The sequence below is a fragment of the Pinus tabuliformis genome, chromosome 3_2 (assembly GCF_031772625.1).
Source record: "Pinus tabuliformis cultivar Carrire ecotype Pingquan chromosome 3_2, CPIR1, whole genome shotgun sequence".
Classification (NCBI taxonomy): domain Eukaryota; kingdom Viridiplantae; phylum Streptophyta; class Pinopsida; order Pinales; family Pinaceae; genus Pinus; species Pinus tabuliformis.
The window spans coordinates 755,047,014-755,064,440 of NC_142302.1; the positions used below are offsets into that span (position 1 = coordinate 755,047,014).

A 17,427-nucleotide genomic window follows, 5' to 3' on the forward strand; every position below is an offset into this window, starting at 1 on the left:
GGTGCGGTGCATATATATGCCCGGAGTTAACCGGTTCAACCCCACCCGTAGAGTTAAGTGTGCCATATATATATTATATATTCCCACGCCGGCCGGTTAATCCCACTGGGTAAGGTAACCGTTTCAACCCGAATATATATTACCGTGGAAGGAAGTTTCAATTCCCTGTCCCTACCCCATTTTATTCAGATATCAATTCCTCCAGAAGAATAAAGCTAACCGGTGTAACCAATCGCTTCCCGTAGAGTGAAGGAATATTATAGGCCCCACAGAACGAGTAAGGTAAGCGCTTTAATCCCTCCTGGGAAGTGTACCTCAGCTTCCTTGGCATGGGTGGTAGGTAGTTCTAAATCTGTCCATGTTAGTGGAAGGAGTGTGATCTTATAAAAGCAACTGTGTATGTGGGAAGTTGGGGGGATGAGCCTCCCCTCTTATTCAGAACAACAGATGAAACAGATTATAAGTGATCCCGACTAATAATAAACAAGTCAATCAATAATAAACAAACATTACTATAGCCCCATGCCATTGTCAGATGACAGGGACTAAAAAGATTACTATAGCCCCATGCCATTGTCAGATGACAGGGACTAAAAAGGACTTCATACATCTCTTCATACATCTCTAACCTTCTAAAAAGGACTTCATACATCTCTAACCTTCCAAATGGATGAGTAGATATTAATGAGATACTTTATTATTATTTTATCACAAAAATTAATTTTTAAATTTATAATTAAATTATTTTTAATAAAATATGTTTGGAAAAGTGTGTATTAAAATTAGTTTTCTTTCATAAAAAAAATCCGACATTTCTAACAAATTTTAAATTTATTTTTTAATACACAGTGGGAAAATCTATCATAACTCAGTTGTCAAACCAACAATGAAGACAACTAATCACTGGCTACTATCTATGCAGGGTAACTCATCATTGTTATTCAATAAAACCCACACCACTTAGAATTACCCGTTAAAGAACAATGTTTCACTCCTGCCAAATACCTTTGAATCTTGGGCCGTGAACTTGTCTCCATAGAGAAAAGGAAGACAGGCTCTTAGTTAAGAAAAAATAGTAAATAGTTTTAGAACATACGCCAAGCCATTTCACTTAGAATTATCCGTTAAAGAACAATGTTTCAACAATGTTTCACTCTTGCCAAATACCTTTGAATCTTGGGCCATGAACTTGTCTCCTTAGAGGAAAGGAAAACAGGCTTTTAGTTAAGCAAAAATAATAAATAGTTTTAGAGCATACTCCAAGCCATTTAACTATCTAACTTAATATGTAGACATTAATTAAATATTTAATTCTTTATTATTATTATAAAAACAAAACACTTACAAAAATTTATAATCTTTAACCAATAAATTATATTTAAAAAAAATTAATTTTGACAACAATTATTTACACCTATTATTATTTATAAGACATCACCTATCATCAAAATTTGGAGGCAACCTACCCTTTTCCCATCATTCAAATAATTTTGTATTTTATTCCTTTATGTTAAAGAATGAAATATCTTATGTAAGAGGATTAAAAAATTGAACTTTAAAATTTTGAAAATGATAGTGAATTTTTTGAATATTTTATTTTAATTTAATAATTTGTATTATTATTTAAGTATGCCTTTTTATTCAAAGAAAAATATTTTAAATATGATGAACAAACTTGAACATTACAAATTTGAAGATAATATGGTTTTAAACTGATTATTGATTAACAATGAACAAATATATATCTCTTAATTTAGTTGTAAATTGTAACAATCCATTTACATGTTGGTGATTTAATAATTAAATTAAATTTATTTAATAATGCAGTTTTAATAAAAACATCACTTTATCTTTCAAATATAATAGATAAAAAAAAAAAATTATTAAAAAAAGTAAGATATTTGAAATGATTTATTAGAAATTTATAAAATTGATTTTTACTTCATTAATAATTTATAAGAAATAATCCCGGATGCGGGTGTACGTCAAGATTAATACGCTGGCAGCAGAATGGGACGGCAAGTGGCCTCGCCACATGGCCCTCCATAATCCCACACACCAAACCATAAAACGACTTAACAGCGGCCATAAATGGCAATTAAGTTGGCACTGTAATCAATCCGACTGCATCTACCTGCCTCGGCTTGGCTTAATGGCGACCTCTGGTAATTTTAACTCCACCGCCCTTATCTCTAATCCCTCGCCTCTGCAATGCCATTACCCACTGGCCACAGCGGAACCAACCTCACGCACTGCCACGGGCAGGCGCTGCAACATTCTATGCTGCATTGAAATTGGCCTGGGAAATCATTTTACACAGAGCTTGGTTTGCAATTTTATTCTCCACCCCACGTCTGCTGCTATTCCTTCCTCTGAGTTGACCTTTGAACCTGCTACGCCCTCTCATCACTCTACCAGCAGACATTTTCCTCCCACTGGTGTCAAAATGCCTAGGATTGGCCACAGAATGCGAAGCAGAAGAGGGAGCAACAGAGGTAGATTGCCTCGCTTTCCATCGTCTCGTGCCTCAAACACCTCCTCCCCCTCGGCTCAATTGACCACCAGCCGATTTCCAAATACTCGTAGCGGCAGACACTGCTCACGAGCTCCCTGCCTCCAACCGACGCATTTTGACTCTCCGCCCATTGAAATCCCCTCCAGTCCACGGCAACCCAGTTTACCTACCACCACTCCCTGAACCAACCCATCATAACCGCCACCATCTCCATTTCCTTCCACGAGGAGCCAGCTACCGAAGGTGGACGCCCTACTAGTGAGGAGCCCGCCAGGGTTGAGGAAGATCACAGTGCGTAGGGGCGAAGCAGGACACTCCTCTGGACAAGAAAATTGTGGAGGAGAAGGACCGTGACCATCAGGTAGAAGAAGACACGGGAGCAACGCAGCAAGAAGAAGACGACATGGATGCATACAGGTGTTTCATCGTTGAGGAACACCCGTCGCTACAACATGACACTTGACTTGCCAGCATGACACTTGACCAGCCACACAACATGCCACGTGTCTTCGAGTCTCAGGTTCCGGGAATTATGTTATCTGGTTTTTTTAGGGCTTTTTTGGAAAACTTGTTTTCATTTGGTTTCTTTGATGATTTTTTGAAAAACTAGTTAGATACTGTGCTTAATTGCTAGTTTCCCTTGCATGGGCAGCAAGATAATATTTGCAATTTCATTTTTGAACTGGACTGGTTTCCCGTTATGGGCAGTCACAATCTTGTTTTGTTGTTATATGCCTTAAACTATGGCATGGACATGCAAAGGCCAAAGCCTCAATGTACCATTATGTTTCAGTAATAGAATTTAGCATAATTTAGAAAATAAAAAAATAAAAAATAAAAAATAAAAATAAAATTATAAGAAATAAACTTTTACTTTTTACCACATACTTTAATATTAAATTTTTAATATATGCCTGCACATTGGGCAAAACACTATATATTTTTCAATAAAAAAATTTAAAAACTAAAATTAAATAATAAAAAAACTAAATTTAACATTAAAAAAAGTAAACATTTATTTATTAAAACATTATATTTTATATTTTAAATAAATACAAGCCAAATAAATAAAAAAACAATATTTTTTTGAAAACAAGTCTTTCAAAAAACCAAAAACATGTAACTCTCATCCTCCAAATTAGTGTCACATCAAAATACTCAATAAAACATTAGTGCTCATCTTTATGTGAATCCATGGCTCTTGTTCTCCATTATACAACCAAAAAAGGTTTATGGGACAAAAGGAATTTCTCTTTTGAAACATGTGATGTCTGGCCAATCCGTTACGGATCCATTAAGAGTGGTCGGTGCGTTAAAGCTAATTGGTGGTACTGGTGAGATGCATAATGCATTACAATTTTATTAAAATAAAATTTCAAACCACTTTGCTTCTCATTTTCCTTCCACTTTCTCAGAATAATCGACTTATAACACACGTAAAATAATATTTTTTAATTTATCGAGAACAATGCAAGTGTAAATTATGACGCATCTTTATATCAAACCATGCTAGGGGTCATCCATGATCTTGATCACATGAAGAAAAAGGTTTGTCCACACCAAACCACATGTCATGGGTCCACAAAGTGGAAATTGATGGGCTTTTGTCATTTTGGGCATTCATATAATATAATATTTTTTTGATATGGTCAAAATGTTCATGATATTTCATGTGGTATTTTTTTATAGTATTTTTTTTGGTTTTCGAGAGAAAATAGGGAAAATAATAAAATAAGGTTTTTAGAAAGTTCATCAATTCTATAAAACAGATAGGAGTTAAGCATTTGGATCATCCTTAGTTACTATCTATTTTGCCTTTGTTGGGAACTTGGTGCAGTTCTAGTTTGATCCCAGGAAAGAAAACCTAGTGGGTGTAATCTATGTGGTGGATCCATCGAGGATTCACGATTGTACTTCAATTTTTTTGTTTTCTCTTTTGATGAACAGTCGTGCATAATACCATTGCAGGAGTGGATCCGATATTATTGTATGAACATGTACTATTTTCTTCAGTGAATAATATAAATAATGTTGCATTTTCAGATCCCATTGTATTAAGTGTTTTGATTGCAAGCAATTTTAACTAAAACATTAAAGTGTACTAAATCTTTTAAAAAATTTAAAGCTTGATATTAGTGTATGAGTTTGTACTATAAAATTGCATTTTCAGATCTAATTGTATTATTGTTTTGATTGCGAGCACTTTTAACTAAAACACTAAAGTGCGTTAGATCTTTTAAAAAATTTAAAATCTTACAATGGTATCAGAATTATCAGAATTTTGCATAGTGCCCACTTGGAAAGTTCTTAACAAGAAATTGAAATTTTCTTGCCGTAACTTAAGTGTGAATTATTTCACCCTATTCGGGAGTGTCCCTCTTCGGTGGTATATTTGATATCACCCTAGTTGGTCAATTTGGTTCACCGCATTGCAGGAATTTGGTGGACATCGAAATAATGGCGATCGATTCTCATCACTGCAAGGTATTGTTACCACCGAGAGACCAATCAAGGTCATGGCATGTGAATCCCAATTAATTTGTTATTTATTTTTTTAAGCCAAAGGCCATCTACTAATTTGTAGCCACTAAGCACCATGCTTATCAGCAGTGAGGGTAATACCGTTGATCAAGAAGCCACCGATCTGCTCGTTCACACCGAGGTCTGATTTGCCCCGATCACGTTGAGATCTATTTTCATCTTAATTATCATCTTAATTAACAGGTCACGAGTATGATCAAAATCAAATCTTGTTGTTAAGGTCGTGGGTTGAAGTCCCCACACACCACAAACTCGTGGGTTTATTCATTGCCAAGTGAAGGTCTGAACGTAGTGAAAAGCACCAGACACCAGATCTAGGCCGATAGCCATACTCCTGTGCGCGAAAGTTTGATAGGCCTTGTTCAACCATCTGTCGAACTTCAAGGGCGGCAACATATCAACTCTGTAATTTTGAACAGTGAGTCGAAAGCCAACACATCAGTTCGCAAATTGGTGCAGAGGAGCGACAGTGGATTTTTCTGGTAGTTGGGCACACGGATCTTCCAACGCCGGTGCCGGTTGTTCACCAATTTCGTGTCAGGACCCACTAAACCAAGCGACCCCTTCGAGAGCGTGGAAGCATTCTCCAACAACAAAAACTAAAATTATTTAATTGCAGAACTCAACAGATCCTACCTCAACAGGGGTAACAAGTTTGCTCTCCGGGTGGTAGTCGTGAAGCCATACATACACGAGCAGGAAATAACCATGTCACGCTAATTTATGAACGGTGGAATCATAGGAGCTGTAGATGGTATAACCACGTTTGCTGTTACACCAAAACTCACAGGTGTTAGTAAATAGACACATCGCTAGTGTTAAGCACATGCCATGAAACACATGGGGAGCGTTGACCTTCTACACCCCTGTTAACAGGGAGCCAACAATCTCCCCCCAACACGAGCCCAGTGTGTTTCGAACTCGAGACCTCTGGCTCTAATACCACTTGTTGGAGTTACAATTGCCGTTACACCAAAACCCGCAGGTGTTAGTAAACAGACACATCGCTAGTGTTAAGCACATGCCATGAAACACACGGGGAGCATTGACCTTCTACACCGCCATTAACGGGGAGCCAACAGTGGAGACAAGATTGTGAGATTGGAGAATAATATGAAGGGTTCATTGCACGAGATCGATGGTCATACCATAGTTGTGTTGAAGTGGTACCATACGACTCGTCGCATGGAATGATTGATACAACTAATGATTCAAACTAAAAGTTGCCTTGCATATCTGGAGATCACTGGTCTCTGCAGTCATCAAGGAGACTTATCTATCGTGGGTGGTAAGGCCGATAGTCCGTATCTTCTAGCGCAACATTGGGTAACCATAGCATTCCATACACCTAAATTTCATGGTCAACTGGTCATCCTTTCTGTGCACCATCAGAAGGCCAACATAATTTGCAGAATAGCTACATAGACTCCATAGGGTCGAGCAAAGGTATTATATGGAGCTTTTGTGATTTTTTTGAATGGTTGATCTAAGCGATATCACAAAATTCTTTCTTTGAAGATGAGACTTTCCCTATAAAATGCCTATAAAATTCTGGACAAAATTCTAGATGAACTATAAGAAACATGGATTGTTTCGCAGCAATACCACTTTAGACCAAAACAATAGACCTTTCTCGAGAAGATTCTATGCCATTTTGCAACAAAAGTGCCCATGGGAAGTGAAGGAAGGAGAGAGAAGAGGGGCCAAGCTCTTCACACTTGGATCCGAGCTACAATGAACAAAGTAAGTGATAGACCTTCATAAGTTGGAGTAATTAGACACATCTCTATCTAGAATGGGGCAGCTAGAGTGGAAGAAACTTAGTTGGGCTCTCAAGCCATCTATGCTCGCATTAATACGACTCAAACTCTGGGAGCATCCTTGTGAAGAGGTCATACTCACAGTTGCTTCTTGTTTCAGCAAGATCATGGCTTTAACATCGTCACTACTGGATTTCAATAATGATATCATGAGAGAGGTATTGCAGTTGATGGTAGAAGACCTCCAGGGGTTGAACAACATCAAGCTTCCTACCTTTCAGAAGCGGCACAAAATCTTAGAACTCATGGCAGAGTCTAGCTTTGGCACATTCATGCTAAATCTGGAATGTGAGGACTTGATCTTTCACGTGTTCTAGAACTTTTACACCAACATTACATCAACTCATCCAAACAGTATCAAAATAAGCATGCAAAAGATTATGTCCTTGTTTTTAGAAGGAGATGCTGACATCTACAAGATACTAAGATCCAAATTGTTGACCATTTGGAGAAAAGAACTAATTGTATCATTCGCTGCCTATGATCTAGTTGAGAAGTTGGTCATGCAAAACATAAAATTGCTCAGAAGGGTGTTAACTAAGAAGGAGCTTAAAATGATTGGTGGAGGAAGCAAGAACACAGGTAGTAAAACCTGCAACAAGAATGAACTAAGAAGGAGAGGACTATGGTTTCTCTACAAGGGACCTTGGGCACTTAACCATTCATGTCTAAGAGGTAAGGAGGCAACAAGGGAAAAACAGTTGGAGACTTCTTTAGATCATGGGGATTCATCCATAGTTGGGTTCATCGGTTTTCAAGAGAGCACCCATGAAGGATCTGAGCAGTTAAGTACAGATGGTGAGCAACAACACAATGTTTTTCAAATAGACTTGCATGACAAGCCAATGATAATCAATGAGCTTGACAAAGTACATGGGGAAAGGAAGGAGGTAATTCCTCGTAACGATGTGGCAGACTCTTGTACAATTGAGTCCATAGATATCCAAGAGGACGTCCATGAAGAGTATGAGAAATTAGGTGTAGATAACAGTCCACTAGTACATCCATGTTTGACAACCAGAGAGGGTGAACAACATATTGTCCCCACATGAGGAAAAGGCCAAAAAGAATACTTTCAAGGAGCTTCAAGTGAGTAGCCAGTGTTAATAAACCAACATGATTAGCGTGATCATGAGGGGAAACATGACAAATATAGTATGCAGGATGAGCTATTTCTAGAGAGTCGGTCAAAGGTTCAAGTTAGAGCTATGACAGTTGAGTATCTAGTGCAGACAAATACATAAGCATTTAGCACGGCGCCAAAATTGCCAATAGAGGACTTTTAGGAAAATATCCTGCATATATCATGCATTGCAACATAGATCTTATGATGTTGAAGTAGAGAGTCTAGACAATCTGAGACATTGTCTTACAGGGGAATAGGAAAATTGAAGAGCTCATAGGGGTAAGTGTTGAATCTTGGGTCATCTTCTGGTAACCATTTTCGCAGTTATCATGAGAACAACCAGACCATCTTGTAATTTCAATATGTGATGGTACGACATCCTCATCCACCTCTGCATCAGCCACCTATGAAAACAAAAACTACAATGTGTGATATTTTTATTAATCATCGCAGTCCTGATTCCACAAAACCCTTTGCCACTGATCTCTACAATCGCCTTTGCAAACACAGTCTTAGAGCATTTTTGGACATTGAACAATTTCAAGAGGGAGATGGCTTAACTTCTCAAATCAAATTGAAGGGATTATTCGAACGACTTCTGTGCACATAGCTATTTTCTCTCCCCGATATGTAGAATCAGTGTGGTGTTTGAAAGAACTCATGTTGATGTTCGACTCAAGAGCATCTATCGTTCTTGTCTTCTACGGTGTCAAGCCATCTGATCTTAGGTGGAGTAATGGACTGTATGATTGAGCTCTAGACATGCTCTAAGAGAAGAAAATGCTTGACCATCATCAAGATAAAAATCCACGATACAAGTCCGACACCATTAGAAATGGGAGGCAGGTTCTTTATCATGCTAATGATAGAAGCGGTTTTGAACTTGAGTAGTATAATGGGTTAGGCCTCCTACTCTTCCTAATAATATGGTCTTTAATTTATTGGATTGGTACATTTATTGCATTCTATGTATGCATTTATGACTATTAATTATACTCTTAATCTTGTTCAGTGACGAGCAACAGCTCCTCGAAAACATCATGGAAGGAGTGTTGAAAAAAGTTCCAAGAAAGCTCGATGTGTCCAAATATCCAAGAATCGTCTTGGAGCAGAAAATAAAATATTTTGAAAGGGAATGAATTGTGTTTAAAACTGCGAATCGACCAAACTAGAGTAATAGGAATTGTGGGACTTGGTGGGGTCGGGAAAAAAACCCTTGCAAAAGAAATTTTTAACCGTCAGAGATCACATTACAATAGATCTTGTTTTTTATTTGATGCTAGAGACAAACCTTTAATTTCCTTGAGTCAGCTTCTTAAGGAGTTGACTCAATGGAATGGGAAAATAGCCAGCAACAATGAAGGAATCGAGATGTTGGGAAGGTATCTTGCAGCTTCTAAAGCTATCATCATTTTAGACTATGTAGACCATATTCAATAGTTGAATGCATTACTTTCGCCAGCAAAGGATTTCCTTCCTTCCGGTAGCCTGATTTTAGGTACCTCTCGTAATAAGGATGTTCTTATAAGATGGGGAATTGTAGAGTCGTCCATATACAAGCTGACAGGACTGGATCCGCAACAGTCCAAACATATCTTGTGTTGGCACGCCTTTCACCAATCTCGTCCAGATGTAGGATTTGAAAAAGTAATTAATTTGTTTTCGAAAACCTGCGATGGATTGTTGTATTGCATGGTGAGAAACATTTGAAGTACTGGGAGGTCGAACTGCGCAAAATCTCCGGAGTACTTCCCACTAATATCCAAAGTAGGCTCAAGATTAGCTATGACAGTTTGGACCAACAGGAGAAGAACATATTCTTAGACATTGTTTGTTTCTTTATAGGAAAAGACAAGGATACAACAATAAGAATATGGTACAGATTTGACTGGGAAGGAGAGCTAGATTTTAGGAATCTAGAAAACAGATGTCTCATAGAGGTATATGACCATAATTTAATAAGGCCCCATCTTTAGCATTCCCTCAGCGTAGTTTAATAAAATATTTTAATGTCATGATGTGTTTTATGTACTCCAAACAATAATAAGATATAAAATGAGTTATATAAATATTTTTTTAGCTTTTTTTTATTAATTTTTTAATATAATTAAACATTTTTTTGGTAGATAAAGGTTTTATATATATATATATATAATTGATGGCGAAGAGAATGATAAAAAGTTAATAATTATTTATTTAATATTGAACGATGGCAATTTTTATATATAATGTTCATATTATAGTACACGTCATGTCATTAGAGTATAAATTGATATAATGAGAGTTGTACAAATTGTACACATGTTATTTTTATATATTTTTTTCAAATGTATATTTAAATTTTGTTTTTTTGTTTTTTTGTGAATTAAAAAATAAACCTATAAAAATTGTCTATTCAATACTTTACACCAATGAGAAAATGGAATTTTTAAATTTAATTACAAACCATTTGTGTTTATGGTACATAGTAATTAATATAATATGTTATTTTTCAAATATTTTATATTTATTGTACATAGTAATTAGCGATATAATACATAGTAATTAATAATAGAGTATACAAAAGCCAATTATTGTCATCATTACACAATAAGAAAAAAAATAAGTTTAATTTCATAATGTTAAGCTTTGGATAGATTTTATTTTTTTTTAATCAAAGAAAAACTAATAGCAAGTCAATGAAAAATTGAATACGTTATATCTTGCCAACGGCATGTATAATAAGAATGCATGACCACCTCATGGATCTGGCCAGAGACTTGGCGAAGAAAGAAGGCAACAAATATTTAGCATGTTATAGGCATTAATTGAGTGGCAGTTGTATATGCTCATTGTCCGATTTTGCTAAGGCAAAAATCAAAACGGTGGACATATACAACCCCGCTCCATTAATGCCCTATAACAAGCTATTTATTTTCGGCTGAGAAAGAACCCCAGACTGTTGGCTTCATATTTTGTGCCTAATTGACAACCTTCTGAATCTGTCCCAGCACATATTTGGAAGCTTTAGAGTGACTTTGAAAATAATGTTCTACTATTAAAAAAAAATGGACCCTATATTATGTCCAACCTTTCCAATGTTTCGGGTATAAATGTAAGACACCAAAATGAAGTTTGATTAAGTCATTTGAGATGCCATGTAAGGAAAACTAATGTTCCATTTGAGTGACTCGACTTATGGGGTCAGAACTATCAAATTTGTTGAGATCCACTTTAGGGAGTTTGTGCAAAATTTAAGTCATAGGATCATTGAAAAATGGGGTAAAGTAAAGCCCAAATAGGATTGGATGAGCTAGCTCCTTCCTTAAATTGGGGAAATTAGTCCTACCATTAATAACCCATGAATTTGAGTTTGCATTACAATGAGTTTTGACGACTACTTGAGGATTAACTCTTGGTTGGAAAGCTTAAGACAAACTGTGATATAGGACAAAATAAGATTTGCTAATGCTAAGGTGGAGCATGTGTGGCCATGATACAATATCAAAGTATGGAAATGGAAAATCATCACATGATAAATTATTATGAAGCGTTCTCCTCGGGGCATCAAGTTATTAGCATAGTAACAATGTTTTGAAATTTATTTAAATGTCAAAAATGTATGTATAAAGTTAATTTGCTTGTCGTTAACAGAGGTTAGTGTTCAATATAGTTTATTTCAACTTTGAGCTGTGTGGAATTTATGAGTATATCAAAATTTATGCATCTTTGTATGATTATTCTTAGTAAATGACAACCACATAGGCACACCATAGGATATATTTAATTATAACTTACGGTTTGTGCCATGTGTGAGACCTATATGCTACGTTCTGTATCATATATGAGACATGACCATATATCATGGTGTCCATTGTACATGAGAAGAGAATGTAGGATATGTTGTGTGTCATACATGATATGAGATAATATGCTATGATGTGTGTTGTACACGAGACATGATTTTGGTCATGCAAATGACATGTCGGTCTTGAATAGACATTGGTATCTTTAACCTTCAATGGAGATTTACAGTCATGGCCAAAATACTATATTAGACTTCCATGGAGTTCAAACCTATCTTAGAAATTGAATACTATAAAATTTAAAAAAAAAATCAACATTTTACTTAACATTTTTTTAATGAAGGGTATTTACCTCAATACAACTATTATGTGTGTTTGAGGAAGGTGCTTCACCTCCTAAAGTTGGTTTCCTTCCATAAAAGGGACTTCACACATTTCTAATAATCCAAATTGATAAGTAGACATTAATAAGATACTTTAATATCATTCGATCAAAAAGACCCAAGCCAAAAATTTATAAGCAATCATATTCCTCCACAAATGAAACATGCTTGGAAAAGTGTGTGAGAGAAGGTGTTTCAACTCCTAAAATCAGTTTTCTTCCATAAAAAAATAATTCACACTTCTCTAACAATCTAAATTGATATGTACAAATTAATCAAATATTTTATTTTTTATTATCATTTTTTATAAAAAATATCCAACCCAAAAATTTATAATCTTTAACCAATAAAATATATTTTAAAAGTAATTGTTTTTGAAATATTTGTTTACACATTAAAATAAAAAAATAAAAAAAATATTTTTATTAATTATAAGATATAGCATATGATTGGAGGACATTAAACACATGCTTCATAATCAAAAGTTTTTCTTTGACAATATGGATTCTCGTTTGGCTCATGTTGAGGGCTTTCTTGTGAGAAATTATGCTTTTGGTGACCTCACAGATCCTCCAGGTTATAGTGCTCAGGCACAGACTATAATATCCTCTTCTGATCATGACTAGAGATGGTGGAATTTCATGTCCTTTTTGGGGTCAGTTTGTTATGTGACCAGTAAGTTTGGTTTATAATGTGGAGAGTTGTTTCTTTGGTACACTTTTTGAACATGTTTGTGCATTTGATGATACTGTTGAGGGCTCTGTGCGGTTATGGATGAGTTCATGTTCTTATGTTGGTTTTAAGTTTAGGAGGTGAGGTTATGGCTCTCTCTTATGTTTTTTTTATACAACTGGAAGTTAATTGCTATTATACATGGTTCTGTGCATAGATGGTTGGCTCTATGTTCATGTTGGTTACTATGGATTCTAAATTGCTTAGTGGATTATGTCTTCCTTCTTATTAGTTATGGTTCTATGTGCATTATGTCATCTTCAATCATGAGGACTGTAGGTTCTATTGTTCTTTGGGTTATGGTCTTTGACGGTGACGATATATGCTCTTGATGGTGTGTTCACCATTCGTTAACTGAATATTATGCTTTATTATGTTGATTTCAGTTTAATATGTTTGCTTCAACTCTGTGGTTCACAACTATGTGATCAAAGAAGATATGTCTTTTGTGAGCTTGATTTCATTTTGCTACTTATGTGTTTATGTCAATAATGGCTTAGTGGTGTTATGCTTTCTTGATCTGGATTGAGCATTCCGCTCTCTGTTTTTTGTGGTACTTGGTTTTCTAAGTTATTTTATTTTTATGATATGTAACGGTGAGTGGGATGTGAAACGAAAAAGTTTGTAATCTTGTTTTTTTAATGATATACAAGTGTTCTAATTTACAAATAAAATAAAAAAATAAATGTATGATAAAGATTTAGGGACCAACATCACTCTTTTCCATTATTAAAAAAAATTGCATTATTATTTTCTTATGTCTAAGACTGAGATATCTTAAGTAAGATGAGGGAGAGGGAGACACAAATATGGGGGGGAGAGAGAAAGAGAAGGAGAGAGGGAGGGAGATAGTGAGAGGGTTGGAGGGGGGAGAGAGAGAGAGAGATGGGGGAAGAGAGAGGGGGGTAGGAGAGAAAGGAAGAGAAGAGAAGGACGAGAGAGAGAGAGGAGAGAGGGAGGGATAGAGAGATAGAGTTGGATGGGGAGTTAGAGGGAGGGAAGAAGAAAGACATAAAGAGTGAGAAGTGGATAGGGAGAGGGAGTGTCAAGGGACAAATGGATAGAGAGTGTGTATGTTTAGGAGTTAGATAAAGAGACAAAGGAGAGATGGAGAGAAGGGGGGGAGAAGGAGAGAAGGAGGGATATAGTAATGTAGTTGGAGAGAGAGAGAGAGAGAGAGAGAGAGAGAGAGAGAGAGAGAGAGGACAAGATAGAGGATAGTGATGGGGGAAGAGAGAGGATTGGATGGCATAGAGAGAGAGAGATGGGGGAAGAGAGAGGGAGACAGGAGAGAAAAGGAGAGAGAGGAAGGATGAGAGAGAGGAGGAGAGAGGGAGGGATAGAGAGATGTAGTTGGGGGGGGGGAGAGGGAGGGATAGAGAGATGTAGTTGGGGGGGGGAGAGAGGGAGGGAAGAAGAAATACATAGAGAGTGAGAAGTGGAGAGAGAGAGCTGGAGTGACAAGGGAGAGATGGAGAGAGGGTTTGTACATTTGGGGGTGAGATAAATAGACAAAGAAGGAGAGATGGAGATAAGGGGGGAGAGAAGGAGAGAGCACAAGAGAGGGAGGGATATAGTAACATAGTTCGAGGGTGAAGAGAGAGAGAGGAAGTAAGAGAGAGGACATGAGAGAGTGGAGAGAGGGAGGGAAAGAGAGATGGAGTTGGAGGGGGAGAGAGGGAGAGGAGAAGAAAGACATAGAGAGATAAAGGTGGAGAGAGAGAAAGGGAGTGATAAGGAAGATGGACAGAGAGGGAGAGAGGACAACATGAGGGAAGAGAGATAGAAGCGGGGGAGATAAGAGGAAGAGAGAGAGTGGGAGAGGGAGATAAGAGGAAGAGAGAGAGTGGGAGAGGGAGAGGAGGAGGAAGGGGTATATTGATACATTGGATGAAGAGAGTGTATGTTTTGGGGGTGATATAGAGAGACAAAGGGATATAGAGATATAGATGGAAGGTAAAGAGAGAGAAGAAGAGAGAGATGGAGAGAGGGAGAGAGGGACAAAGAGATTGATAGATATGGAGTGAGAAAGCGTGTATGTTTGTGGGGGGGGGGGGGGTGAGATAGAGAGGAAAATAAGGAGAGATGGAGGGATATATAGATATAGATGGAGGGGGGAGAGAGGGAAGAATATTTCTTGCACTAGATGAATTGATTTTAGTGTATATGGTGATTTCTAATCCTATTTGATTTCTTGCACTAGATGCATTAGTTTTAGTGTAGATGTTGACTTATAATGGTATTTCATTGCTTGCACTAGATGCATTGATTTCAATGTAGATGATTTCTAATCATATTTATTTGTTTACACTAAATGCGCCAATTTTAGTGTAGATGGTGATTTCTAATCCTATTTGATTTCTTGCATTATATGCATTGATTTCAATGTAGATGTTGATTTCTAATTATATTTGATTGCTTACACTATATGCATTGATTTCAATGTAGACGGTTTCTAATCCTATTTGCTTGTTTGCACTAAATGCATTGATTTCAGTGTAGATAGTGATTTCTAATCCTATTTGATTGTTTTCACTGGATGCATTGATTTCAGTGTAGATGTTGGTTTCTAATCCTATTTTCTTACTTGCACTAGATTCATTTATTTAAGTGTAGATGTTGGTTTCTAATCCTATTTGCTTGCTTGCATTAGATGCATTGATTTCAGTGTAGATGTTGTTTTCTAATCTTATTTGATTGTTTGCATTAGATGCATTGACTTAAATGTAGATTTTGATTTCTGATTTGATGTAATTGGATGTATGATGGTACATTAATTTTAAAGTTATTGGATTAACAATGTGCATTGATTTCAATGTAAGAATTTTTTTTTTATTGACAATGTATATTGATTTTTTTTTATAGTAATTCAACCTATTAATATTGGATAGATAGAAAGAAAAGGTATGATGTTTACGACAACAACTCGAGCTAAATATTTAAATGGTTTACGATTTCAACTATCCTTTTCATATAATCATATGAAAAGATGACAAAATTAACAAGGGTGACAATAAGAATAGTAGAAGAAAATAGTTTGAGACTGATCACAATGAAGACTATTTGTAATTGACTACATTCTTGTTATTCACATTTTCTATCATCCAATACTATTGCATTGTCACTTTGCAGTTAAAGTTTTATTTTGTCATTTTGCATCATTAAAGTTATTAAAAATATTTATCATCTCAACAAGCTTAGGTAACTAAGAAAATTTAAAATTAAAATGACCAAATTAATCTTAGACATATTTAGCATATTCAAAATGATTATATTAATATTAGATGTATTTACATATTATTGATAAAATTAATCATATCTTCAATAGATTTTCCTTGGCCGCACATGATTGAAACTGGTCTATATCCATCTTAACTCTGGATCTATAAAGCGTTGAGAGGGATCAAATCTCTCGAGGTGAAAACCTTTCCTCAAGTTTTGTACTCAATAAAGAGGTTTGCACCTCGAGAGATTTGATCCCTCTCGACACTTGATAGATCCAAAGTCAAGATGGATCTAGACTCGTCTTATGGGTTCGTTTGTGTTGAGCCTTGAAAATGTCATTCATTTCCATTACACTTTCACTATTATGTCCATTATATCACCTCCACTTCACTACTATGTCACCACATTCATCCCACTTTCATTATCATTGGGCCACATTTATGTTTTTCCAATCTTTATTAATTCTAAGTCTTTTAAGTGAATTTGTGGTTAAAAATTAGAAAATAATGTGCATATGCTTATACCTAACAAATGGGTTGAGGTTGTTGACATGTGTAGGTTGAAAGGAGACTTCTAGAAGACCCTTATGTGGCACTCTAAGGCTAAATTCGAATTTGGTTGGAAAGAATCATGGGATCATGAGGATATGTGTCACATCTCCTAATTGTATTGTAACTCTAAGAAGACATGTGTCTTATCAGTTCCTATTTTGATTAGGACTCTAGAGGTAGAGGGAGAGATTCATGGGCTCTCATTAATAATATAGCTCTCATCTTTTTGTATAAATAGGAGATCTCTCTCCTTCATTTGTTAGTCTATTTTAGCTTAAGCTTGTTAGTCCCTAGTTCTTAAGTTTGTAATTCTTCCTTGATGGCTTTTGAAAGCTTTGGAGAACTTTGTTGTACTTTGTACTTTTGAAGAAATTGAATAAAGCTTTGATGTTCTCAACATGGAAGGAGATGTGAAGTAGATGTCATGGAGCATATTAGAATGTAAGGTAGAGTAGATTTCATTTTGTAAATATTGCTTTGTAGAATTTAAGGTAGAGTAGATTTCATTTTGTAAATATTGCTTTGATTTCATTATGTTATTTAATTGCTTTCAAGTTTGATAGATTAGATTTTTCATTCATACAATTTTAATTCATGCAAGTGGCAGAGGGCCCCTGCACACTAAAGCCTTGTATAGTTGTCATTTAATTCTGCATTTAATTTTGTTATGCTTTTGTACATTAGCTGTACATAACAAGCTGTTTTGATTACTGTTGTTTTACATTAATTTTGTTATGCTTCTGTATATT

The 17,427-nt window shown here is 35.9% G+C and overlaps 1 pseudogene; it reads left to right on the forward strand.

Annotated features, from left to right (window-relative positions):
* Nucleotides 1-1,972: 1,972 nt before the first annotated feature.
* LOC149182805 (disease resistance protein Roq1-like) overlaps nt 1,973-17,427 on the forward strand; it is a 125,974-nt pseudogene continuing 110,519 nt past the window's right edge.